Source organism: Salvelinus fontinalis, unplaced genomic scaffold (assembly GCF_029448725.1).
Source record: "Salvelinus fontinalis isolate EN_2023a unplaced genomic scaffold, ASM2944872v1 scaffold_0284, whole genome shotgun sequence".
Taxonomy (NCBI): Eukaryota; Metazoa; Chordata; class Actinopteri; order Salmoniformes; family Salmonidae; genus Salvelinus; species Salvelinus fontinalis.
In genome coordinates, this window is record NW_026600493.1 from 67,179 (window position 1) to 94,569 (window position 27,391).

General features: G+C 44.7%; 1 pseudogene; it reads left to right on the forward strand.

Moving 5' to 3' along the window:
- The first annotated feature begins 3,325 nt into the window (after positions 1-3,325).
- Positions 3,326-3,815, forward strand: LOC129845354 (claudin-4-like; annotated as a pseudogene).
- Positions 3,816-27,391: the final 23,576 nt, after the last annotated feature.

A 27,391-nucleotide genomic window follows, 5' to 3' on the forward strand; every position in this document is an offset into this window, starting at 1 on the left:
CTACTCTAGATAGAATACATTGAGATAACTACATAATGTTGAGCTGAGGGAGGTTTCCACTCTAGATAGAATACATTTAGATAACTACATAATGTTGAGCTGAGGGAGGTTTCCACTCTAGATAGAATACATTTAGATAACTACATAATGTTGAGCTGAGGGAGGTTTCCACTCTAGATAGAATACATTGAGATAACTACATAATGTTGAGCTGAGGGAGGTTTCCACTCTAGATAGAATACATTTAGATAACTACATAATGTTGAGCTGAGGGAGGTTTCCACTCTAGATAGAATACATTTAGATAACTACATAATGTTGAGCTGAGGGAGGTTTCCACTCTAGATAGAATACATTGAGATAACTACATAATGTTGGCCTGAGGGAGGTTTCCACTCTAGATAGAATACATTGAGATAACTACATAATGTTGGCCTGAGGGAGGTTTCCACTCTAGATAGAATACATTGAGATAACTACATAATGTTGAGCTGAGGGAGGTTTCCACTCTAGATAGAATACATTGAGATAACTACATAATGTTGGCCTGAGGGAGGTTTCTACTCTAGATAGAATACATTGAGATAACTACATAGTGTTGAGCTGAGGGAGGTTTCCACTCTAGATAGAATACATTGAGATAACTACATAATGTTGAGCTGAGGGAGATTTCTACTCTAGATAGAATACATTGAGATAACTACATAATGTTGGCCTGAGGGAGGTTTCCACTCTAGATAGAATACATTGAGATAACTACATAATGTTGGCCTGAGGGAGGTTTCCACTCTAGATAGAATACATTGAGATAACTACATAATGTTGGCCTGAGGGAGGTTTCCACTCTAGATAGAATACATTGAGATAACTACATAATGTTGAGCTGAGGGAGGTTTCCACTCTAGATAGAATACATTGAGATAACTACATAATGTTGAGCTGAGGGAGGTTTCTACTCTAGATAGAATACATTGAGATAACTACATAATGTTGGCCTGAGGGAGGTTTCCACTCTAGATAGAATACATTGAGATAACTACATAATGTTGAGCTGAGGGAGGTTTCCACTCTAGATAGAATACATTGAGATAACTACATAATGTTGAGCTGAGGGAGGTTTCTACTCTAGATAGAATACATTGAGATAACTACATAATGTTGAGCTGAGGGAGGTTTCCACTCTAGATAGAATACATTGAGATAACTACATAATGTTGAGCTGAGGGAGGTTTCTACTCTAGATAGAATACATTGAGATAACTACATAATGTTGGCCTGAGGGAGGTTTCCACTCTAGATAGAATACATTGAGATAACTACATAATGTTGGCCTGAGGGAGGTTTCCACTCTAGATAGAATACATTGAGATAACTACATAATGTTGAGCTGAGGGAGGTTTCCACTCTAGATAGAATACATTGAGATAACTACATAATGTTGAGCTGAGGGAGATTTCCACTCTAGATAGAATACATTGAGATAACTACATAATGTTGGCCTGAGGGAGGTTCCCACTCTAGATAGAATACATTGAGATAACTACATAATGTTGAGCTGAGGGAGGTTTCTACTCTAGATAGAATACATTGAGATAACTACATAATGTTGAGCTGAGGGAGGTTTCCACTCTAGATAGAATACATTGAGATAACTACATAATGTTGAGCTGAGGGAGGTTTCTACTCTAGATAGAATACATTGAGATAACTACATAATGTTGGCCTGAGGGAGGTTTCCACTCTAGATAGAATACATTGAGATAACTACATAATGTTGGCCTGAGGGAGGTTTCCACTCTAGATAGAATACATTGAGATAACTACATAATGTTGAGCTGAGGGAGGTTTCCACTCTAGATAGAATACATCGAGATAACTACATAATGTTGAGCTGAGGGAGGTTTCCACTCTAGATAGAATACATTGAGATAACTACATAATGTTGGCCTGAGGGAGGTTTCCACTCTAGATAGAATACATTGAGATAACTACATAATGTTGAGCTGAGGGAGGTTTCCACTCTAGATAGAATACATTGAGATAACTACATAATGTTGGCCTGAGGGAGGTTTCCACTCTAGATATAATACATTGAGATAACTACATAATGTTGAGCTGAGGGAGGTTTCCACTCTAGATAGAATACATTGAGATAACTACATAATGTTGGCCTGAGGGAGGTTTCCACTCTAGATAGAATACATTGAGATAACTACATAATGTTGAGCTGAGGGAGGTCTCCAGTTTACACTGTAAGTGAGCTATGGAATCAGACTTTGAATATCAAACAGGGAAGTGTTTATACAGCTAAAACTGATGTAGGATATCCATCAATATTATAGCATTATGGTAAATATGGGATTGAGGGACCAGCTTTCTAATTGGTTCCCCAAATGTTGAGGGAGAGAGAGAGACAGAAAGAGACAGAGAGAAAGAGAGAGAGAGACAGAGAGAAAAAAAGAGAGACAGAAAGAGAGACAGAAAAAGAGAGAGAGACCAAGAGAGAGAGACAGAGAGAAAAAAAGAGAGACAGAAAGAGAGAGACAGAGAGAGAGAGAGAGAGACAAACAGAGAGAGGGCGAGAGAGAGAGAGCGACAGAGCGACAGACAGAGAGAGAGAGCCCCCCCCCCAGTACTGTAATCAGCATACAGCAGCCATATTTAACGTATGCAGTGAATGTGTGCGACAGACAGTGTGCAGCTAGCAGAAAGATTGAACGGTTGTGTGTGTGCATGTGTGTGCATCCGGGAGTGTGCCTGTGTGTGTGTGACAGATTTAAGAGTCATTCTGAGGGGACAGCAGCAGCAGCAGGGCTGAAGGGCTGAAGGTCCTGGCCTTAGTTAATTATTGACACCATAGAACGCTCGCTCAGCTTTGTGCGGGTCTCAGCATACATGTCACTTCCTAATGCCAAAACACACCTCATTATGTAATGGAGGTATAGGCTTTGAAATCTCTAAGTGTCTGTCTGTCTGTCTGTCTGTCTGTCTGTCTGTCTGTCTGTCTGTCTGTCTGTGTGCATGTGTATGGGGTGTGTGTGTATGTGTGTGGGGTGTGTTTTAGTTAGGAGTGTAATCTGGTCCGATGAGATACCTTTGGAAAAGAGTTTCACTTGAGAGAAAGAGAGATACAGAGAGATAGAAAGATGACAGAACTCCTGCCATTTCTGTCAATTTTTCACAGTAACCCTGTTTTCAGAGACGTAGAGGAAGTTAGTTCTTCATTGACAACCTCTCCACCGTACAGACTATACTCTCTCCTCTCTGTCTCTCAATCACTCCCTCCATCAGCTCAGTTCGTCCAGACTGCCAGGGCTCCATCAGGATGATGTCAGCTGGGCTACAGATGCTGGGCGCGGCCCTGGCGATCATCGGCTGGCTGCGACGTATCATCATCTGTGCTTTGACAATGTGGAAGGCGACAGCCTTCATCTCACACCAAACCCTCACCGCTCAGGTCATCTGACAGGGTTTATGGTGCACGGGCCAGAGGCAGTGTAAGGTCTACGACTCCCTCCTGGCCTTGCTCTAGGACCTGCAGGCCGCCAAGGCTCTGACCATCATCTTAATCATCGCCGGAGTGCACGTCATCTTGTTGGGCATCGCCGGGGGGGAAGTGCATCAACTTAGTGGATGACGAGAGGTCCAAGGCCAAGGTATCTAACGCTAGCGGGGTTGTGTTCCTCATCACTGCCCTCTTGGTCTGCTGGTCGGCCAACGCCATCATCCAAGACCAAGACTCCTACAACCCCCTTTCAGGCTACCACAGGGAGCTGGGAGCCTCGCTCTACACCGGCTGGGGCCCCAATTGGTAATTTGAGGGTCCAATCATAATGCTTACATCGAGGCAGATGCCCCAGGGATAGAGTGGCCGATAGTCATGGAATATGGTGCTTTTAAATGTTAGAGCAATCTTTAGTAAAGCCTTTCTCGTGAATGACTTCATTACAAACTATGATAAAATCATTGTGTTGGGCGATTTTAATATTCATGTCAACAAAAAGACTGTCTCCAAGGCCATTGAATTGATGAATCTTTTGAGCTCTATGGACTTAATCCAACATGTTAACGGTGGCTATACTCTGGACCTGTGTAAAATGGTGGCGGTTTTACGGGCGCACAACCAATTGTGCTATTATGTTTTTTTGCGCGTTATTTGTAACTTATTTTGTACATAAAGTTTCTGCAACCGTAACTTACGTCAAAAAAGAGCTTCTGGATATCAGGACAGTAATCACTCACCTCAGATTAGACAAAGATGTGTTCTACAACAAAGACGACGCAAAAGACATTCTCCAAACACCCCACAGGAGGGGGGTGCAAGAGGAAGCGACGCAGGTACAGAGGACAAATAGCCGGATTCCTGGTCAGGACCCGGAGAAGGCGACTGGGAAAGCTGCCCTTGCCGTCAATACTACTCGCCAACGGGCAATCATTGGACAATAAATTAGACAAGGTACGATCACGAACATCCCACCATCAAAAACATCAAAAACTGTAACATCCTATGTTTCACGGAATCGTGGCTGAATGACGACATGGATATTCAGCTAGCGGGATATACGCTGCACTGGAAAGATAGAACAGCACACTCTGGTGAGACGAGGGGGGGCGGTCTGTGTATATTTGAAAATATCAGCTGCTGGTGCACGAAATCTAAGGAAGTCTCTAGATTTTGCTCGCCTGAAGTAGAGTATATTGTGATAAATTGCAGGCCACACTACTTGCCTAGAGAGTGTTCAGCTATACTTTTCGTGGCTGTTTATTTACCACCACAGACAAATGCTGGCACTAAGTCCGCACTCAGACAGCTGTATAAGGAAATAAACAAACAGGAAACCACTCACCCAGAGGCGGCGCTCCTAGTGACCGGAGACTTTAATGCAGGGAAACTTAAATCAGTTCTACCAAATTTCTATCAACATGTTAAATGTGCAACCAGAGGGAAAAAAATCTAGATCACCTGTACTCCACACACTGAGACGCATACAAAGCTCTCCCTCGCCCTCCATTTGGTCAATCCGACCACAACTCTATCCTCCTGATTCCTGCTTACAAGCAAAAATTAAAGCAGGAAGCACCAGTATAAAAAAGTGGTCAGATGAAGCAGATGCTAAACTACAGGACTGTTTTGCTATCACAGACTGGAACATGTTCCGGGATTCTTCCGATGGCATTGAGGAGTACACCACATCAGTCACTGGCTTTATCAATAAGTGCATCGAGGACATCGTCCCCACAGTGACTGTACGTACATATCCCAACCAGAAGCCATGGATTACAGGCAACATTCGCACTGAGCTAAAGGGTAGAGCTGCCGTTTTCAAGGTGCGGGACTCTAACCCGGAAGCTTACAAGAAATCCTGCTATGCCCTGCGACGAACCATCAAACAGGCAAAGCATCAATACAGGGCTAAGATTGAATCATACTACACCGGCTCCGACACTCATCTTATGTGGCAGGGCTTACAAACTATTACAGACTACAAAGGGAAGCACAGCTCCAAACTTCCCTGAAAAGTTGCATATCGCGGGGGCTATTCGATGTTAATGCAGTATGCCACAGGATGTTTTTGTGCTGGTCAAGGGCAGTCAGGTCTGGATTGAACCAAGGGATATATCTGTTCCTGGATCTACATTTTTTGAATGGGGCATGCTTATTTAAGATGGTGAGGAAAGCACTTTTAAAGAATAACCAGGAATCCTCTACTGGCGGAATGAGGTTAATATCCTTCCAGGATACCCGGGCCAAGTCGATTAGAAAGGCCTGCTCGCTGAAGTGTTTTAGGGAGCGTTTTACAGTGATGAGGGGTGGTCGTTTGACCGCAGACCCATTACGGATGCAAGCAATGAGGCAGTGATTGCTGAGATCCTGGTTGAAGACAGCAGAGGTGTATTTGGAGGGCAGGTTGGTCAGGATGATATCTATGAGCGTGCCCATGTTTACGGAATTGGGGTTGTACCTGGAAGGTTAATTGATCATTTGTGTGTGATTGAGGTCATCTAGCATAGATTGATGGAAGGCCGGGGTGATATTTAAGCATGTCCCAGTTTAGGTCCCCTAACAGTATGAATTCTGAAGATAGATGGGGGGCAATCAATTCACATACGGTGTCCAGGGCTCAGCTGGAGGCAGAAGGTGCTCTATAGCAAGCGGCAACGGTGAGAGACTTGTTTCTGGAAAGGTGGATTTTTAAAAGTAGAAGATCGAACTGTTTGGGGACAGACCTGGATAGTATGACAGAACTCTGCAGGCTATCTCTGCAGTAGATTGCAACTCCGTCCCATTTGGCAGTTCTATCTTGTCGGAAAATGTTAGTTAGGGATGGAAATTTCCGAATTTTTGGTGGTCTTCCTATACCAGGATTCAGACACGGCTAGAACATCCGGGTTGGCAGAGTGTACTAAAGCAGTGAATCAAACAAACTTAGGGAGGAGGCTTCTAATGTTAACATGCATGAAACCAAGGCTTTAGTGGTTACAGAAGTCAACAAATGAGAGCGCCTGGGGAGTGGGAGTGGAGCTAGGCTCTGCAGTGCCTGGATTAAATGCAGAAATGCGGAAACAGCGAAGAGACCTAAATACTTTCCAAATGCACTGTATAACTGACTCATTTTTCTAACTTGATCACTAATAATCAGAATCATTTGAGAGTCTTCTTTTCGACCATTGATGGCCTGATAAATCCTACCTCCGCATGCAGTGCTTCATTTGTAAATCGACAGGTCCCAGAAAACATAGTGAGCGTGCGGGAAGGGGGGGGGGGGGGGGCTCTGAGGTACCAGAACACATTGAGAACAAAAGTGTCAAACACAACGTAGCAGCGCAACAGACAGAGTAAACAGCCAAGTAGCCTGCTATCTATGGTGGTGACACAGACAGCACTCTCCAAAGTGCTGATTCATTCAAAGCATTTTAGATGTCACTGCAGTATGCCCACATACTTGAGTATAGCTGCGAGGCTTACACAAGTCCCAATTTCTAGACATCAATGTACAGCAATGTTTAGACGTTGCTGCAGAACACACGCCATCTGCATATGCACACACACACAGCAGTGGGGCTTACAAGACCCACCGTTTCATATCATTTCAAGACATCAATGTAGCAGTAGAACAAATATGACAATATCGGAAGATGACCTCAAATAAAGTAAATCAATGTAGGCTGCAGCAGAACACACACATGAGAATAGGCCTCCTGCCTACGTGATAATATGAAGCATACGTTCAGATTAACTTCACAGTACAGAACAAGTTTGTAAAGGAACCTCCCACTATGACTCTCCACATATCAATTTTATTTAACTCCTGACAGTCAATGTCTTGCTCAAAGCCATGGGCAGGGTTGTGGCTGTGACGTTTATCCTCCTTCTAAGGCTGTTCGGAAGACTCTGGCTGTAGTGTCTATTTTTTTCATTTTGAGTGTTAACTATAACCTGTGTCCTCTTTAGCCGTGTCTACAATGCTTGCTGCCATCAAATGCGCCTTGGTTCCCGAAATGTTCAAAAACCTTTTTTTCTGAGGGCTCTTTGTTTTTCTTTTACGTCTGAGGCAGAGGATGTTACTGCACCCACTCTTTTGCAAGTTTAATCCCTACTTTTTGCATGTTGTACAGCCCATCTTTCAATTCTACATGACAAGCCAGGGGTTATACGTTTGCTTGTTCTTGAACTGCAAATTGCACCTGTTCGGGACACTTTGTCGTGGATGCACTCACTCCTCTCCGGCACTGACAGTTCTCTGGCTCCTTCTGCATTCGATTCACCATCTTTCTCGGGATTTTTTTTACTTAAAAAATGTCAAACTCGACTGCCTTTTCTTATCCATTTTTTATTTGGCTTTCCCACATTTCAAATTCATTAGGGAGACGACTAGCCTAGGCTAAGTGATTACGTAGGGACCGCTTAACTAGTTGACCACCACTACCAAGACCTGTGTCAGCCCTCCCGATAACCTCTATGTAAAAATTAGAGCGCAGGTCTAGAATCAGTGTGGCAGGATAGGATGATTACCCAGAATGGTATTTCTGGGCGGTGGGAGAAATAATGAGGATGCAACTTGATTAAACACTGATCACTTTTATTCGAATGTTTACAATGCGAACAGTGAAACTATTAATAAATAATCATGCGTGAGGTGCTAGAGCCGGGCAAATAGATGCCGGAATGAACAAAGTCAAATCTGAAATGTCAAAATCTTTTTTTTACCTTTATTTAACTAGGCAAGTCAGTTAAGAACAAATTCTTACTTACAATGACGGCCTAGGAACAGTGGGTTAACTGTCTTGTTCAGGGGTAGAAGAACAGATCTTTAGCTTGTCTGCTCAGGGATTTGATCTTGCAACCTTTTGGTTACTAGTCCAACGCTCTAACCACTAGGCTACCTGCCGTGCTGGCCGCATGTGAACTTTTCTCCACATCTAAATGTGATGAGTTTGCGGCATATTTCAGTGATAAGATAGCAAACAGTAGGCTGGGTATCATCAGTCAAGCAAGACCAGATGAGAAGTTTGATGATATGTACCCTAGCCTACCACGCAAATGCACTACAGATTTATTTTCCCTGGTTGACACAGACATGCTCATTAAAGTGATATCACAACTTAAGCCTCCTACCTGCCTTCTCCATCTTATCCCCACCACCTTCTTCAAAACAGTCTTTAATTGCATATCTGAAGAAGTGTAAGCTATTGTTAATCACTCCCTGTTCACAGGCACTCTCCCCACTGCACTGGAAAAAGCTATTATGAAAACCCCTTCTGAAGAAAATTCATCTAGATTCTTCAGCTCTTAGTAATGTTCAGCCAATCTCCAACCTTCCATTCTTAAGTAAAACTCTGTAGAAATTGGTTTTCAAACAGCTAAATCATTTTTTAATTGCCAACTGTATTTGCTTTTTAAATAATCGTGCCCACCACAATACAGAGACATCCTTAGTAACATTGGTAAATTGTCTCAGAGCCAACACAGATGCCAAACATCTCTCTGTCCTTGTACTCTTGGATTTAAAGTGGAACTGACAGCATTTTAGCAACATGAAATCATATTAAAATCTTTTCATATACAACCCCAGGAAGAATATCACCGTTTTAAAACATTTTTACGTTTCCATACATTTCTAGAATGTTTGGGAATTACATACACTAAGGCATTTGTGAAAATTCAATAGCAATATAGAGTGGGAAAGCGGCCGAGCATTTTGACAATTAACAGGCACTGCAATAAATATACCTAATAAAAACCTCTGTCTCGTACAAGACCGGAGTCTACAAATCAAATCAACTTTATTCGTCACATGCGCTGAATACAACAAGTGTAGACCTTACCGTGAAATGTTTACTTACCAACAGTGCAGTTCAAGAAGAGTTAAGAAAATATTTACCTAATAAACTATAGTAAAAAATAATTAAAAGTAACACAATAAAATAACAATAACGAGGCTATATACAGGGGGTACCGGTACCGAGTCAATGTGCGGGGGTACAGGTTAGTTGTGATAATTTGTACATGTAGGTATGGGTAAGGTGACTATGCATAGATAATAAACAGCGAGTAGCAGCAGTGTAAAAACAAAGGGGGGGGGGGTCAATGTAAATAGTCCGGTGGCCATTTTTTTAATTGTTCAACAGTCTTATGGCTTAGGGGTAGAAGCTGTTAAGGAGCTTTATTGGTCCTAGACCTGGCGCTCCGGTACCACTTGTCGTGCGGTAGCAGAGAAAACAGTCTATGACTTGGGTGACTGGAGTCTCTGACAATTTTATGGGCTCTGACACCAACTATTATATAGGTCCAGGATGGCAAGAAGCTTGGCCCCAGTGATATACTGGGCCGTATTCACTACCCTCTATAGCACCTTACCATCAGATGCCGAGCAGTAGCCATACTAGGCGGTGATGCAACCGGTCAGGATGCTCTCGATGGTGCAGCTGTAGAACTTTTTGAAGATCTGGGGACCAGACAAGTGCGCTACTGTATAGCCAATCAGAGCTACAGTAGGCCTTTATACAAAGAAGCCATATGCCACACAGGCCTGTTGCAACAACACAACTTAGATGAACACAACACACTCGCCAACAACCACAAAATATATCTGAATGGATTTCTTCTGCAAATACAGTGCATTCGGAAAGTGTTCAGAGCCCCTGACTTCTTCCACATTGTGTTACGTTACAACCTTATTCTAAAGTGGATTAAATCGTTTTTTCCCTCATCAATCTACAGTACACACAATACCCCATAATGACAAAGTGAAAACAGGTTTAAAACCCCCCCCGCAAATAACACATTAGTATGTAAGTATTCAGACCCTTTACTCAGTACATTGTTAAAGCACCTTTGACAGCGATTACACCTTCAAGTCTTCTTGGGTATGACGCTACAAGCTTGGCACGCCTGTATTTGGGAATTTCTCCCATTCTTCTCTGCAGATCCTCTCAAGCTCTGTCAGGTTGGATGGGGAGCGTTGCTGCACAGCTATTTTCAGGTCTATCCAGAGATGTTCGATGGGTTGAAGTCCGGGCTCTGGCTGGGCCACTCAAGGACATTCAGAGACTTGTCCCGAAGCCAATCCTGTGTCGTCTTGGCTGTGTGCTTAGGATCGTTGTCCTGTTGGAAGTGAACCTTCTCCCCAGTCTGAGGTCCTGGGCGCTCTGGAACAGGTTTTCATCAAGGATCTCTCTGTACTTTGCTCTGTTCATCTTTCCCTCGATCCTGACTAGTCTCCCAGTCCCTGTCGCTGAAAAACATCCCCATAGCATGATGCTACCACCACCATGCTTCACCATAGGGATGGTGCCAGGTTTCCTCCAGACTTGAACTTGGCATTCAGGCCAAAGAGGTCCATCCTGAATTCATCAGACCAGAGAATCTTGTTTTTCTGCTTCTCTGGACCACAAAACATTGGTCCGTTGAAAACTGAGATCACCCTGATGTCTTCATTAACACAGGAACCTACAACTCAACACACACACACACACACACACACACACACACACACACACACACACACACACACATTGACATACACACACACGTCAATTCAGTCAATTCATTCAGCAGAAGAACTGAACCTCTGATTCAAGAATTTAAAAAGGACATTGATTTTCAATTTTTATTTTCAATTCTGGAAACGGAATTTCAATTAACCTCCTGAGTTGACAGAATTTGATCAATGCAAGTGTGTTTACACTTCCATTTCATCTTACTGTGCCGGTGGGCAGGACGGCTGGTCATTATGACGGGGGAATTTGTGACAAAATACACGATCTATACAAAGTATGTGGACACCCCTTCAAGGGGATTCGGCTATTTAAGCCACACCCATTGCTGACAGGTGTATAGAATCGAGCACACAGCCATGCAATCTTCATTGACAAATATTGGCAGAAGAATGGCCTTACTAAAGTGGAGTGATTAATCACGCTTCACCATCTGGCAGTCTGACGAACGAATATGGGTTTGGCGGATGCAAGGAGAATGCTACCTGCCTCAATGCATAGTGCCAACTGTAAAGTTTGGTGGAGGAGGAATAATTGTCAGGGGTTGTTTTTCATGGTTCGGGCTAAGGCCCCTTAGTTCCAGTGAAGGGAAATCTTAACGCTACAGCATACATTCCAGATGATTCTGTGCTTCCAACTTTGTGGCAACAGTTTGGGGAAGACCCTTTCCTGTTTCAGCATGACAATGCCCCTGTGCGCAAACCGAGGTCCATACAGAAATGGTTTGTCGAGATCGGTGTGGAAGAACTTGACTGGCCTGCACAGAGCCCTGACCTCAACCCCATTGGACACCTTTGGTATGAATTGGAACGCCGACTGCGAGCCAGGCCTAATTGCCCAAGATCAGTGCCCAACCTCACCAATGCTCTTGTGGCTGATTGGAAGCAAGTCCCGGCAGCCATGTTCTAACATCTAGTGGAAAGCCTTCCCAGAAGAGTGGAGGCTGTTATAGCAATAAAGAGGGGACCAAATCATATGTCCGTGATTTTGGAATGAGATGTTCGACGAGCAGGTGTCCACATACTTTTGGTCATGTAGTGTATCTAAAGGATTGCAATATTAAACAGACTTTCCAAACGTGGGTCTGTTGAAGACCCACTTCTTCTCTGCTTACCTCATGTCAAAATAAGAATCCGCCAAATGTTATTCCTTGTTTGTCCACATATGGCGCATGTGCAGGACTTTTATTTTGGTAAGCAGCTCCACGGAGTTCCCGCAACCTTTTCTTGCGGTCTCTCCAATGCAAAGGAGGCTGGTGGGAGGAGCTATAGGAGGACGGGCAAATTGTAATGGCTGAAATGGGATCAATGGAGCGGAGTCAAACGTGACAGGAGTGAAAGGAGGTGTGAAGAGAAGAGAAGATGAAAGAAGAGAAGGTGAAGAGTGTCTCTCACAGCTTCAGTGCATCTGAAGGCCACCTGACACAGATTCAGTGCATCTGAAGGTCACCTGACACAGATTCAGTGCATCTGAAGGTCACCTGACACAGATTCAGTGCATCTGAAGGCCACCTGACACAGATTCAGTGCATCTGAAGGTCACCTGACACAGATTCAGTGCATCTGAAAGTCACCTGACACAAATTCAGTGCATCTGAAGGCCACCTGACACAGATTCAGTGCATCTGAAGGTCACCTGACACAGATTCAATGCATCTGAAGGTCACCTGACACAGATGCAGTCCAACTGAAGGCCACCTGACACAGATTCAGTGCATCTGAAGGTCACCTGACACAGATTCAGTGCATCTGAAGGCCACCTGACACAGATGCAGTGCATCTGAAGGCCACCTGACACAGATTCAGTGCATCTAAAGGCCACCTGACACAGATTCAGTGCATCTGAAGGTCACCTGACACAGATTCAGTGCATCTGAAGGCCACCTGACACAGATTCAGTGCATCTGAAGGTCACCTGACACAGATTCAGTGCATCTGAAGGCCACCTGACACAGATTCAGTGCATCTGAAGGCCACCTGACACAGATTCAATGCATCTGAAGGTCACCTGACACAGATGCAGTGCATCTGAAGGCCACCTGACACAGATTCAGTGCATCTGAAGGCCACCTGACACAGATTCAGTGCATCTGAAGGTCACCTGACACAGATTCAGTGCATCTGAAGGTCACCTGACACAGATGCAGTCCAACTGAAGGCCACCTGACACATATTCAGTGCATCTGAAGGTCACCTGACACAGATTCAGTGCATCTGAAGGCCACCTGACACAGATGCAGTGCATCTGAAGGCCACCTGACACAGATTCAGTGCATCTGAAGGCCACCTGACACAGATTCAGTGCATCTGAAGGTCACCTGACACAGATTCAGTGCATCTGAAGGCCACCTGACACAGATTCAGTGCATCTGAAGGCCACCTGACACATATTCAGTGCATCTGAAGGTCACCTGACACAGATTCAGTGCATCTGAAGGCCACCTGACACAGATTCAGTGCATCTGAAGGCCACCTGACACAGATGCAGTGCATCTGAAGGCCACCTGACACAGATTCAGTGCATCTGAAGGTCACCTGACACAGATTCAGTGCATCTGAAGGCCACCTGACACAGATTCAGTGCATCTGAAGGTCACCTGACACAGATTCAGTGCATCTGAAGGTCACCTGACACAGATTCAGTGCATCTGAAGGTCACCTGACACAGATTCAGTGCATCTGAAGGTCACCTGACACAGATCAACACAGATTAAAACACGGATGAAACCACTCGACTTGGAACATAACTCCCAACAAAACGTGTCAGTGCAGCATGTGCATGTGTGTATCGGTCTGCCTATCTGTTTGTGTGTTTGAGTCTGTGCTCTAGTCTCTCTATATCCGTCTATTTCCCTGACTGTTCTCCAGTCCAAGCCCGTGTCACAGGGTGAGCCAGGAATGTGGCATGACAATTTAGCCAGACACGGAGTGAACAAGATGAGATTGTATCGTTCAGCTGAGAAATGGACACTGGATAGAAACTGAAACAGGGCCTACGTCCCTCTGGTATGGCAGGCTGCCTGGTCCTATCCCTCAGCCCAGTCCATCTATCCTCCATCAACACTACCACTACTACAAGGCCACGGGGTGGCAAGTTGCCCGTTTGGGGTTACCATTCTAGCTTAGCTTGGTAGACATGTCTGCACAGCACAATCAATGGTATCCTTTTAGTATCTCTGGGTACTGGGTGAATGGATTAGCCTTCACACTCCGTCCCACTCTCTCTCTAATGGTCCAGCAGAATCACAGATGTTCTGGGTCCACAGAATAACAGAGTACCTTGGCTTGGTTCCAGGCAGTGGGCCCTCTCCTCTCGCCAGAAACTAGAAGACGGTGTCAACACCGAAGCGTGCATTGCCCTCTCTCTCCTAAATGGTTTTACAATAACAGCAGTGGAATGGGACTTTAATGACTCGTCTTATGTCTCAATCAATATGATGGCAGAGAGGGGTTGTTAGTGGGTTCAACTGGGCCATGGTGCTGACAGCTAACAAGGAGGAAAGGACTGTCGTGTTGATTGGGTAGAGAAAAAGTCCCTCAAGCCTAAAGATACATTTGGAAGCGATGATAAAGTGAGAGAGACATTTGTGTGGTATTACAGTCAATAGTGTCACAGTATAACAATGCTAATAACAACTAGGTGTTTTGAGTTTACCATCCTGTAGCGAGTATGAAATGATATGTATTTTACACATTTGTACAGCATACTGTACATATGTAGAGATGAATTTTTAATATTGTAGTCTTTAAAACATTATGCCAATACAAACTATAATATTATGACATTGAACTGCGAGGACAGTCAATCACTTCCATAGTTGCATATGATATAAAATATTGGGTCATTAGGTATTGGCCTACTGTGTCTCATATTGATCGATCTGGGGTTTGTGGACTGGAGCCAATTTACTGGATAGTTTCTGTCTTGCAGTCTCTGCTCTATCTGCCCCGTGACTCAGTGTGGATCGAACATGGAGCGAGAGACGGATGGAGAGAGAGATGGAGAGAGAGATGAAGTAGGAGGAAAAGAAAGAGGACACTTTAAAGAAGAGCATACAAATCAGTGAATTGGCAATGAGCTATGTAACATTGATTATCTGATGTTTGATTTATTTTTGTGAAATTATAATTTTTACAATGTTAATGCTACTGTTCCACTGATGTAATCCTGCATTGTATGTAACCAGTAGGTGGCAATGTGAGTTACTGTATCATGACTACATGGTACCCCATGTGATTTACCTGGTTCACTCAGAATAAACTCAGATAAGCACATAATGTTGAGCTGAGGGAGGTTTCCACTCTAGATAGAATACATTGAGATAACTACATAATGTTGAGCTGAGGGAGGTTTCCACTCTAGATAGAATACATTGAGATAACTACATAATGTTGAGCTGAGGGAGGTTTCCACGCTAGATATAATACATTGAGATAACTACATAATGTTGAGCTGAGGGAGGTTTCCACTCTAGATATAATACATTGAGATAACTACATAATGTTGAGCTGAGGGAGGTTTCCACTCTAGATAGAATACATTGAGATAACTACATAATGTTGAGCTGAGGGAGGTCTCCAGTTTACACTGTAAGTGAGCTATGGAATCAGACTTTGAATATCAAACAGGGAAGTGTTTATACAGCTAATACTGATGTAGGATATCCATCAATATTATAGCATTATGGTAAATATGGGATCGAGGGACCAGCTTTCTAATTGGTTCCCCAAATGTCGAGAGAGAGAGAGAGACACAGACAGACAGACAGACAGACAGACAGACAGACAGACAGACAGACAGACAGACAGAGACAGACAGACAGAGACAGACAGACAGACAGACAGAGACAGACAGACAGACAGACAGACAGACAGACAGACAGACAGACAGACAGACAGACAGACAGACAGACAGACAGAGACAGACAGACAGACAGACACAGAGAAAGACAGAAACAGAGACAGCCCTTAGTACAGCAAGTAGCATACAGTTCATGTTGCCAAAAACACCTCATTATGTAATGGAGGTACAGGATTTGCGTTCTCTAAGAGTGCGTGTGTGTGGCGTGCACTCTCCTAAAACAATCGCATGGTATTTTTTCACTGTAGTAGCTCCTGTAAAATTGATAGTGCAGTTAGATTAAGAAGAATTTAAGCTTTCTGACAATATCAGATATGTCTATGTCCTGGGAAATGTTCTTTTTACTTACAACCTCATGCTAATCACATTAGCCTACGTTAGCTCAACCGTCCCGTGGGGGACCCACCGGTCCTGAAGAAAATATTATTAACAAGTCATGTGGACTCACTCTGTGTGCAATAATACTGACTACCTCATCTCTGTATCCCAAACATACAAGTATCTGTAAGGTCCCTCAGTCGATCAGTGAATTTCAAACACAGATTCAACCACAAATACCAGGGAGGTTTTCCAAAGCCTTGCAAAGAAGGGCACCTATTGGTAGATGGGTAAAAAAAAAAACGTTATTAATTACACTCTGGACGGTGTATCAATACACACAGTCCCTACAAAGATACAGGCATCCTTCCTACCTCAGTCTCCATGAGGCCAATGGCTGTGATCAGAGAAAACTGAAGTTACTCAACAATACTAACCTAATTGACAGAGTGAAAACAAGGAAACCTGTACAGAATAAACATATCCCAAAACATGCATCCTGTTTGCAATAGTGGGCGCCAGGTAGCCTAGTGTTTAGAGCGTTGGGCCAGTAACCGAGCTGGCCAGGTAAAAAACTGTCTTTCTGCTCCTGAGCAAGGCAGTTAACCTACTGTTCCCCAGGAGCCGAAGACGTGGATGTCGATTGTGGCAGCCCCATGCACCTCTCTGATTCAGAGGGGTTGGATTAAACGCGAAAGGCATTCAGTTGTACAACTGCCTAGGTATCCCCCTTTCCTTTCCAATAATGGACTAAATTAAAACTGCCAGCAATGTGTCAAAGAAATAAAATGTATGTCCTGAATACAGAATGTTATGTTTGGGGCAAATCCAAGAAAACATCAATCTTCATATTTTCAAGCATAGTAGTGGCTGCATCATGTTATGGGTATGCTTGTCATCGGCAAGGACTGGGAAGTTTTTATGATAGAAAGAAACGGAATAGATCTAAGCACAGGCAAAATCCTAGAGGAAAACCTGGTTCAGTCTGCTTTCCAATAGACACTGGGAGACAAATTCACCTTTCAGCAGGACAATAACCTAAAACACAAGGCCAAATATACACTGGAGTTGCTTACCAAGAGGACACTGAATGTTCCTGAAAGACCTAGTTACAATTTTTACTTAAATCAGCTTGAAAAGCTATGGCAAGACTAGAAAATGGCTATCTAGCAATGATCCATAACCAGACTGACAGACCTTGAAGAATTTACAAAAGAATAATCCGCAAATATTGTACAAATCCAGGTGTGCAAAGCTCTTAGAGACTTACCCAAAAAGGCTTGCGTTGCTGCCAAAGGTGCTTCTACAAAGTATTGACTCAGGGGTGTGACTACTTATGTAAATAAGATATTTCTTTATTTAATTTCCCCCCCAAAATGTAAAAAAACATGTTTTCACTTTGTCATTATGGTGTATTGTGTGTAGATGGGTGAGATAAAAAACAATCAATTTCATCTATTTTGAATTCAGGCTGTTACAACAAAATGTGAATTAAGTCAAGGGGTATGAATACTTTCTGAAGGCACTGTATGTATGCATTTATGTGTGTGTGTTTGTGTGTGTGTGTTTGTGTGTGTGTCCTTGCGTGCGTTCGTGCCTTGTGTGTGGATGTGGAGGCATTACTTGATTGGCAGTAGGCTGTAGAGTTCTCGAAGGTACAATAGGTTAGGTTCCAATGTTCAAACTAGCACAAGGTGGTGGGGATGGTCATAAGGCGTATGCGTGCGCGTGTGTGTGTTTGGTTGACTGTGTGCGCATACTGTACTGTACATGCGTTCCGATCGTTGTTGCTGTTGTTGATTCCTGGGAGATCTGGGTCAGAGGTAGATCAGTATTCCTGAGACGAGACAAGTCCATCTAGCCTGAGTTATGATCCCGGAAATATCATACTGTATGAGTTATAGTCTGACTGGAGGAGGACTGGAGTATCATACTGTATGAGTTATAGTCTGACTGGAGGAGGACTGGAGTATCATACTGTATGAGTTATAGTCTGACTGGAGTACTATACTGTATGAGTTATAGTCTGACTGGAGGAGGACTGGAGTATCATACTGTATGAGTTATAGTCTGACTGGAGTATCATACTGTATGAGTTATAGTCTGACTGGAGTATCATACTGTATGAGTTATAGTCTGACTGGAGTATCATACTGTATGAGTTATAGTCTGACTGGAGGAGAACTGGAGTAACATACTGTATGAGTTATAGTCTGACTGGAGTATCATACTGTATGAGTTATAGTCTGACTGGAGGAGAACTGGAGTATCATACTGTATGAGTGTCACGCCCTGGCCTTAGTATTCTTTGTTTTCTTGATTATTTTAGTTAGGTCAGGGTGTGACATGGGGAATGTTTATGTTTTTGTTATTTTGTTAAAGTGTTTCGTGTTTATTGTTTGTCATCTTTTAAAATAAAAGAAGATGGCTTATTTTCCAACTGCTGCATTTTGGTCCGTCAATCCGCCACACGATCGTGACAGAATTACTCACCATAGGACCAAGCGGCATGGAAGGCGGCAACAGGACCTACCTACACAGGATTTCTGGAGATGGGAGGACGAATTGGAAGGAAAGGGACCTTGGGCTCAACCTGGAGAATATCGCCTCCCTCGTGAAGAGCTGGAGGCAGCGAAAGCCGAGAGGAGGCGATATGAGGAGGCAGCAAGGAAGCAAGGCTGGAGACCCGTGAGTAATACCCAAAAATTTATTGGGGAGGGGCTCATGAGGAATGTGGCGAGTCCTGATGGGAGAACTGCGTCAACTTCCCGTGCTTCCCGTGCTTCCTCTAAGAGGGAACCTGAGCCAGTCGGGCTGAGATTGGAGGGGAGCAATGGGAATGATGCAGAGACGGTTAAGGATTTATTGGGGAGGTTGGAAGAGAGTGAAATGAGGGAGCTGCTGTGTTGGTGCGTGAGGCACAAGATCCACCCGACAGAGCGTGTGCGGGATGTGAGGTTACCTGAGTCAGCTCTACATGCTCGTCCTGATGTGCGTGCTAACCGTCTGGAAAGGACAGTCCCACGAACCAGGCCTCCTGTACGCCTCCCTAGTCCTGCACCTCCTATAGTAGCCCTATGTACTAACTCTCCTGTGACGGTCCCCAGCCCAGTACAACCAGTGCCTCCTCCACGCACTAGCCTTATGGTGCGTGTCTCCAGCCCTTTACCACCAGTGCCTAAATTACGCACCAAGCCTCCTGTGTGTACCCAGAGTCCTGTGCGTCCTGTTGCTGCTCCCCGCATTAGCCCTGAGATGCGTGTCCCCAGTCCGGTACCACCAGTTCCGGCCCCACGCACTAGGCCTAATGTGCGTCCCCAGGGTCCAGTATGCCCTGTTCCTGCTCCCCGCACTAGCCCTGAGATGCGTGTCCCCAGCCCGGTACCACCAGTTCCGGCACCACGCACTAGGCCTAATGTGCGCTCCCAGGGTCCAGTATGCCCTGTTCCTTCTCCCCGCACTAGCCCTGAGATGCGTGTCCCCAGCCCGGTGCCACCAGTCCCGGCACCACGCACCAGGCCTACAGTGCGCCTCAGCCGGCAGGAGTCTGCCGTCTGCACAGCGATGACTGAACTGCCCGTCTCCCCAGCGCCATCTGAGCCATCCGTCTCCCCAGCGCCATCTGAGCCATCCGTCTCCCCAGCGCCATCTGAGCCATCCGTCTCCCCAGCGCCATCTGAGCCATCCGTCTGCCATGAGCCTGCAAAGCCGCCCGTCTGCCATGAGCCTACTGAGCCGTCCGCCAGACAGGAGCCGCTAGAGCCGCCAGCCAGACAGGAGCCGCTAGAGCCGTCCGTCAGACAGGATCTGCCAGAGCCGCCAACCAGACAGGATCTGCCAGAGCCGCCAACCAGACAGGATCTGCCAGAGCCGCCAACCAGACAGGATCCGTCAGCTAGCCATGAGCAGCCAGATCCGTCAGCTAGCCATGAGCAGCCAGATCCGTCAGCCAGCCATGAGCAGCCAGATCCGTCAACTAGCCATGAGCAGCCAGATCCGTCAGCCAGCCATGAGCAGCCAGATCCGTCAGCTAGCCATGAGCAGCCAGATCCGTCAGCTAGCCATGAGCAGCCAGATCCGTCAGCTAGCCATGAGCAGCCAGATCCGTCAGCTAGCCATGAGCAGCCAGATCCGTCAGCTAGCCATGAGCAGCCAGATCCGTCAGCCAGCCATGGGCCATCCCTCAGTCCGGAGCTGCAGTCCCTCAGTCCGGAGCTGCAGTCCCTCAGTCCGGAGCTGCCATTCTTCAGTCCGGAGCTGCCCCTTATCCTGGTGCTGCCCCTTATCCTGGTGCTGCCCCTTACCCTGGTGCTGCCCCTTACCCTGGTACTGCCCCTTACCCTGGTACTGCCACTGACCCTGGTACTGCCCCTTACCCTGGTACTGCCCCTTAGTCCGGAGCTGCCCCTTAGTCCGGAGCTGCCCCTTAGTCCAGAACTGCCCCTTAATGCAATGGGGTTAATGTGGAGAGGGGTCATTTTGAAGAAGCTAAGGAGGTGGTTAGGGACTGTGGTGAAGTGGGGACCACGACCAGAGCCGGAGCCGCCACCGTGGAGGGAAGCCCACCCAGACCCTCCCCTAGACTGTGTATGGTGCGCCCGGAGTTCGCGCCTCAAGGGGGGGGTTATGTCACGCCCTGGCCTTAGTATTCTTTGTTTTCTTGATTATTTTAGTTAGGTCAGGGTGTGACATGGGGAATGTTTATGTTTTGTTAGTTTTGGGTGTTTATATGGTAAAGGGGTTATGGGGTGTAGTATATGGGTTTGTGTTGAGTGTAGATGTCTAGCGTTGTCTATGTATGTTTAGTTGTCTAGGAGAGTCTATGGTTACCTGAATGAGTTCCCAATTAGAGACAGCTGATTTCGGTTGTCTCTGATTGGGAGCCTTATTTAGGGTAGCCATAGGCTCATTGGTTGTGAGTAATTGTCTATGTAGAACGTTTGTAGCCTGTATGTATGTGCACAACGTTTGTAGCTTCACGGTCGTTTTTGTTATTTTGTTAAAGTGTTTCGTGTTTATTGTTTGTCATCTTTTAAAATAAAAGAAGATGGCTTATTTTCCAACTGCTGCATTTTGGTCCGTCAATCCGCCACACGATCGTGACAATGAGTTATAGTCTGACTGGAGGAGAACTGGAGTATCATACTGTATGAGTTATAGTCTGACTGGAGGAGAACTGGAGTATCATACTGTATGAGTTATAGTCTGACTGGAGGAGAACTGGAGTATCATACTGTATGAGTTATAGTCTGACTGGAGGAGGACTGGAGTATCATACTGTATGAGTTATAGTCTGACTGGAGGAGAACTGGAATATCATACTGTATGAGTTATAGTCTGACTGGAGGAGGACTGGAGTATCATACTGTATGAGTTATAGTCTGACTGGAGGAGGACTGGAGTATCATACTGTATGAGTTATAGTCTGACTGGAGGAGGACTGGAGTATCATACTGTATGAGTTATAGTCTGACTGGAGGAGGACTGGAGTATCATACTGTATGAGTTATAGTCTGACTGGAGGAGGACTGGAGTATCATACTGTATGAGTTATAGTCTGACTGAGGAGAACTGGAGTATCATACTGTATGAGTTATAGTCTGACTGGAGTATCATACTGTATGAGTTATAGTCTGACTGGAGGAGAACTGGAGTATCATACTGTATGAGTTATAGTCTGACTGGAGGAGAACTGGAGTATCATACTGTATGAGTTATAGTCTGACTGGAGGAGGACTGGAGTATCATACTGTATGAGTTATAGTCTGACTGGAGGAGGACTGGAGTATCATACTGTATGAGTTATAGTCTGACTGGAGGAGAACTGGAGTATCATACTGTATGAGTTATAGTCTGACTGGAGTATCATACTGTATGAGTTATAGTCTGACTGGAGGAGGACTGGAGTATCATACTGTATGAGTTATAGTCTGACTGGAGGAGAACTGGAATATCATACTGTATGAGTTATAGTCTGACTGGAGGAGGACTGGAGTATCATACTGTATGAGTTATAGTCTGACTGGAGGAGGACTGGAGTATCATACTGTATGAGTTATAGTCTGACTGGAGGAGGACTGGAGTATCATACTGTATGAGTTATAGTCTGCCTGGAGGAGGACTGGAGTATCATACTGTATGAGTTATAGTCTGACTGGAGGAGGACTGGAGTATCATACTGTATGAGTTATAGTCTGACTGGAGGAGAACTGGAGTATCATACTGTATGAGTTATAGTCTGACTGGAGTATCATACTGTATGAGTTATAGTCTGACTGGAGGAGAACTGGAGTATCATACTGTATGAGTTATAGTCTGACTGGAGGAGAACTGGAGTATCATACTGTATGAGTTATAGTCTGACTGGAGGAGGACTGGAGTATCATACTGTATGAGTTATAGTCTGACTGGAGGAGGACTGGAGTATCATACTGTATGAGTTATAGTCTGACTGGAGGAGAACTGGAGTATCATACTGTATGAGTTATAGTCTGACTGGAGTATCATACTGTATGAGTTATAGTCTGACTGGAGGAGGACTGGAGTATCATACTGTATGACTTATAGTCTGAATGGAGGAGGACTGGAGTATCATACTGTATGAGTTATAGTCTGACTGGAGGAGGACTGGAGTATCATACTGTATGAGTTATAGTCTGACTGGAGCAGGACTGGAGTATCATACTGTATGAGTTATAGTCGGACTGGAGGAGAACTGGAGTATCATACTGTATGAGTTATAGTCTGACTGGAGGAGAACTGGGTTCACATTTTGGTTTCTGGTTTTCATCAAGCTTTGATCATTTGAATCAGCTGTGAAATGCTAGGGCAAAACAACTAAACGTGCAGCCAGGATGTAGATTGTCTAACCTTGATCTAACCCACTCTCTCTCTCTCTCTCTGGTGATCTGGGATTTTGTCCATGTCTCAAATGATAGCATGTAGTGAGCTCAATCAGTATTTTAGACAGTGACACATTTTGGTTATTTTGGCTCTCTACTCCAGCACTTTGGATTTGAAACTATACAATTACCATGAGGTTAAGTGCAGACTGTCAGCTTTAATTTTATGGAATTTTCATCCATATCGGGTAAATATTCTATTCTTATTTACAATACAAATTTGTCCAAAATGACACAATATATTACTTACCATTAATTTCTATTAGGCACAGAATCATCTGAAACACAACCAAAACAAACAGCAAATAAATCTAACAAGTTTGAAGTCACACGCTTGATGCAGTCATTGCGTGCTAAGAATATGGGAACAAATACTTAACTTTTGACTACTTTAATACACAAGTGAATTTGTCCCAATACTTCTGGTCCCCTGAAATGGGAGGACTATGTACAAAAAGTGCTGTAATTTCTAAATGGTTCACCCGATATGGATGAAAATACCCTCAAATTGAAGCTGACAGTCTGCACTTGAACCTCATAGTCATTGTATCATTTCAAAGTGCTGGAGTACAGTGACAAAATGACAAAAAACGTGTCACTGTCCCAACACTTTTGGAGCTCACTGTATTCCCTATATAGTGTAGTACTTTAGACCAAGGGCTCCAGTCCCCATAGGGCTCTAGTCTACAGTAGTGCACTATGTAGAGGGCATGGTACCATTTAGGACACACTCATAATTTTCAAATCTTTTTCATCCTCCACTTTTCCCATATGCATTGCACACACACACACACACACACACACACACACACACACACACACACACACACACACACACACACACACACACACACACACACACACACACACACACACACACACACACACACACACACACACACACACACACACACACACACACACACACACACACACTCAATGGGGGCTAATTCCCATGTCGCTGGCTTGTTGTTGCTTGTTATAAATCACAAGGCTTTAACAGAATTTATTTTGGCCCTTGGGTGGTGTGTGTGCTGTATTTTAAATTTGACGTATTATGTATGAATGTCTATTTTTATGCATTAATTATGCATGGTTACAAGGTTAATTCTGTGCGGTTACAGGGTTAAAACTGAAAAAACTCAAAGGTTAACAGTTTAGCCGTTAATTCCGAGTGGCTGGGATCAGGGCTATGGTTTGGGGAAGGCTTAAATTACAAACAACGGACTATTACCAAGTATCATCAAGTATTCTCACGGTTTGCTAGAGCAATGTGAACTGCGGTGGTGCAGTGGTCTAAGCAGCGTGCTCTGGCTCCAAGCACCAAGGAAGACATATGTTGATGTTCTGGGGACCTTGCTCTAGTGATCAGGCTGGTGTGTGTGAATGCTCGCCGTGTGTGTATATACAGTATATATATATATATACACTGCTCAAAAAAATAAAGGGAACACTTAAACAACACAATGTAACTCCAAGTCAATAACACTTCTGTGAAATCAAACTATCCACTTAGGAAGCAACACTGATTGACAATACATTTCACATGCTGTTGTGCAAATGGAATAGACAAAAGGTGGAAATTATAGGCAATTAGCAAGACACCCCCAATAAAGGAGTGATTCTGCAGGTGGTGACCACAGACCACTTCTCAGTTCCTATGCTTCCTGGCTGATGTTTTGGTCACTTTTGAATGCTGGCGGTGCTTTCACTCTAGTGGTAGTATGAGACGGAGTCAACAACCAACACAAGTGGCTCAGGTAGTGCAGCTCATCCAGGATGGCACATCAATGCGAGCTGTGGCAAGAAGGTTTGCTGTGTCTGTCAGCGTAGTGTCCAGAGCATGGAGGCGCTACCAGGAGACAGGCCAGTACATCAGGAGACGTGGAGGAGGCCGTAGGAGGGCAACAACCCAGCAGCAGGACCGCTACCTCCGCCTTTGAGCAGGAGGAGCACTGCCAGAGCCCTGCAAAATTACCTCCAGCAGGCCACAAATGTGCATGTGTCAGCATATGGTCTCACAAGGACTCTGAGGATCTCATCTCGGTACCTAATGGCAGTCAGGCTACCTCTGGCGAGCACATGGAGGGCTGTGCGGCCCCACAAAGAAATGCCACCCCACACCATGACTGACCCATCGCCAAACCGGTCATGCTGGAGGATGTTGCAGGCAGCAGAACGTTCTCCATGGCGTCTCCAGACTCTGTCACATGTGCTCATGTGCTCAGTGTGAACCTGCTTTCATCTGTGAAGAGCACAGGGCGCCAGTGGCGAATTTGCCAATATTGGTGTTCTCTGGCAAATGCCAAACGTCCTGCACGGTGTTGGGCTGTAAGCACAACCCCCACCTGTGGATGTCGGGCCCTCATACCACCCTCATGGAGTCTGTTTCTGACCGTTTGAGCAGACACATGCACATTTGTGGCCTGCTGGAGGTAATTTTGCAGGGCTCTGGCAGTGTTCCTCCTGCTCAAAGGCGGAGGTAGCGGTCCTGCTGCTGGGTTGTTGCCCTCCTACGGCCTCCTCCACGTCTCCTGATGTACTGGCCTGTCTCCTGGTAGCGCCTCCATGCTCTGGACACTACGCTGACAGACACAGCAAACCTTCTTGCCACAGCTCGCATTGATGTGCCATCCTGGATGAGCTGCACTACCTGAGCCACTTGTGTTGGTTGTAGACTCCGTCTCATGCTACCACTAGAGTGAAATCACCGCCAGCATTCAAAAGTGACCAAAACATCAGCCAGGAAGCATAGGAACTGAGAAGTGGTCTGTGGTCACCACCTGCAGAATCACTCCTTTATTGGGGGTGTCTTGCTAATTGCCTATAATTTCCACCTTTTGTCTACTCCATTTGCACAACAGCATGTGAAATGTATTGTCAATCAGTGTTGCTTCCTAAGTGGACAGTTTGATTTCACAGAAGTGTGATTGACTTGGAGTTACATTGTGTTGTTTAAGTGTTCCCTTTATTTTTTTGAGCAGTGTATATACACTGAGTGTACAAACATTAAGAACAACTTCCTAATATTGAGTTGCACCATCCCTTTTGCCCTCAGAAAAGACTCAATTCGACGGGGCATGGACTCTACAAGGTGTCGAAAGTGTTCCACAGGGATGCTGGCCAATGTTGGCTCCAGTGCTTCCCACAGTTGTGTCAAGTTGTCTGAATGTCTTTGGGTGGTGAACCATTCTTGATACACAAGGGAAACTGTTGAGTGTGAAAAACCCAGCAGCATTGCAGTTCTTGACACACTCAAACCCGGTGCGCCTGGCACCTACTACCATACCCCATTCAAAGGCACTTCAATCTTTTGTCGTGCCCGTTCACCCTCTGAATGGTACACAGACTGTACACAATCCATGTCTCAATTGTCCCAAGGCTTAAAAATCCTTATTTAACCTGTCCCTTCATCTACACTGATTGAAGTGGATTTAACAAGTGACATCAATAAGAGATCATAGCTTTCATCTGGATTCACCTGGTCAGTTTATGAAATGGAAAGAGCTTGTTCTTAATGTACATAGACAGACATGGCTCTCATCGAGGAGCTGAAGCAGGTCTACTATTTATTACTGTCACCATAAGGCCAGTGTTAACATTTCTCTGTGTTGCTCTTAAGAAGGCTGAAGTATTGTATAGAGATCACAATACCAAGCAGTAACCTTAGTGTCTGCACTCTCTACTGCTTTATAATGTCTACTATTTCTGGACAAGCTGTAATTCACCTCTCTCTCCCTCTCTCTCTCTCTCTCGCTCTCCCCTCTCTCTCGTTCGCCTCTCTCTCGTTTCCCTCTCTCTCGTTCCCCTCTCTCTTTTTTCTCTCTCTCCTGGTCTCTCTCCAACACAGTAATCAGTAAAACGGGGATAACTTTTGCCAAATCCACTGAGAGAGAGCATAAATTTGTCTAAGCCTTGGAAAACAAATACAGTTGTTTACATTCTCAATATCCACCAGTCTTGTTTCTAACCAGCTCAGGAAATCCATCGATTCATGCGTTTATTGTTTGTGCAAATCGCCCACACAGCCTTTTTCTGAAAAGCATCAGAGGTAAACAAATGGATTGAAATATCATCTATATTGTAGCCTGTAGCTGGAAATGGCACAAGAAAAAGCCTACAATTGCAGACATGATTGTGTTATCAACCCTTCATTTTGGAATGTACAATATCTCTGTTTTGCTTTTCTTATTGGAGTTTCACTCTACTGTGTTTCACTGTCAATCACTCTTTAGTCATTAAACTGGAGTTGTATATACACGTAGAGTACCAGTCAAAAGTTTAGACACACCTACTTACTCAAGGGCTTCTCT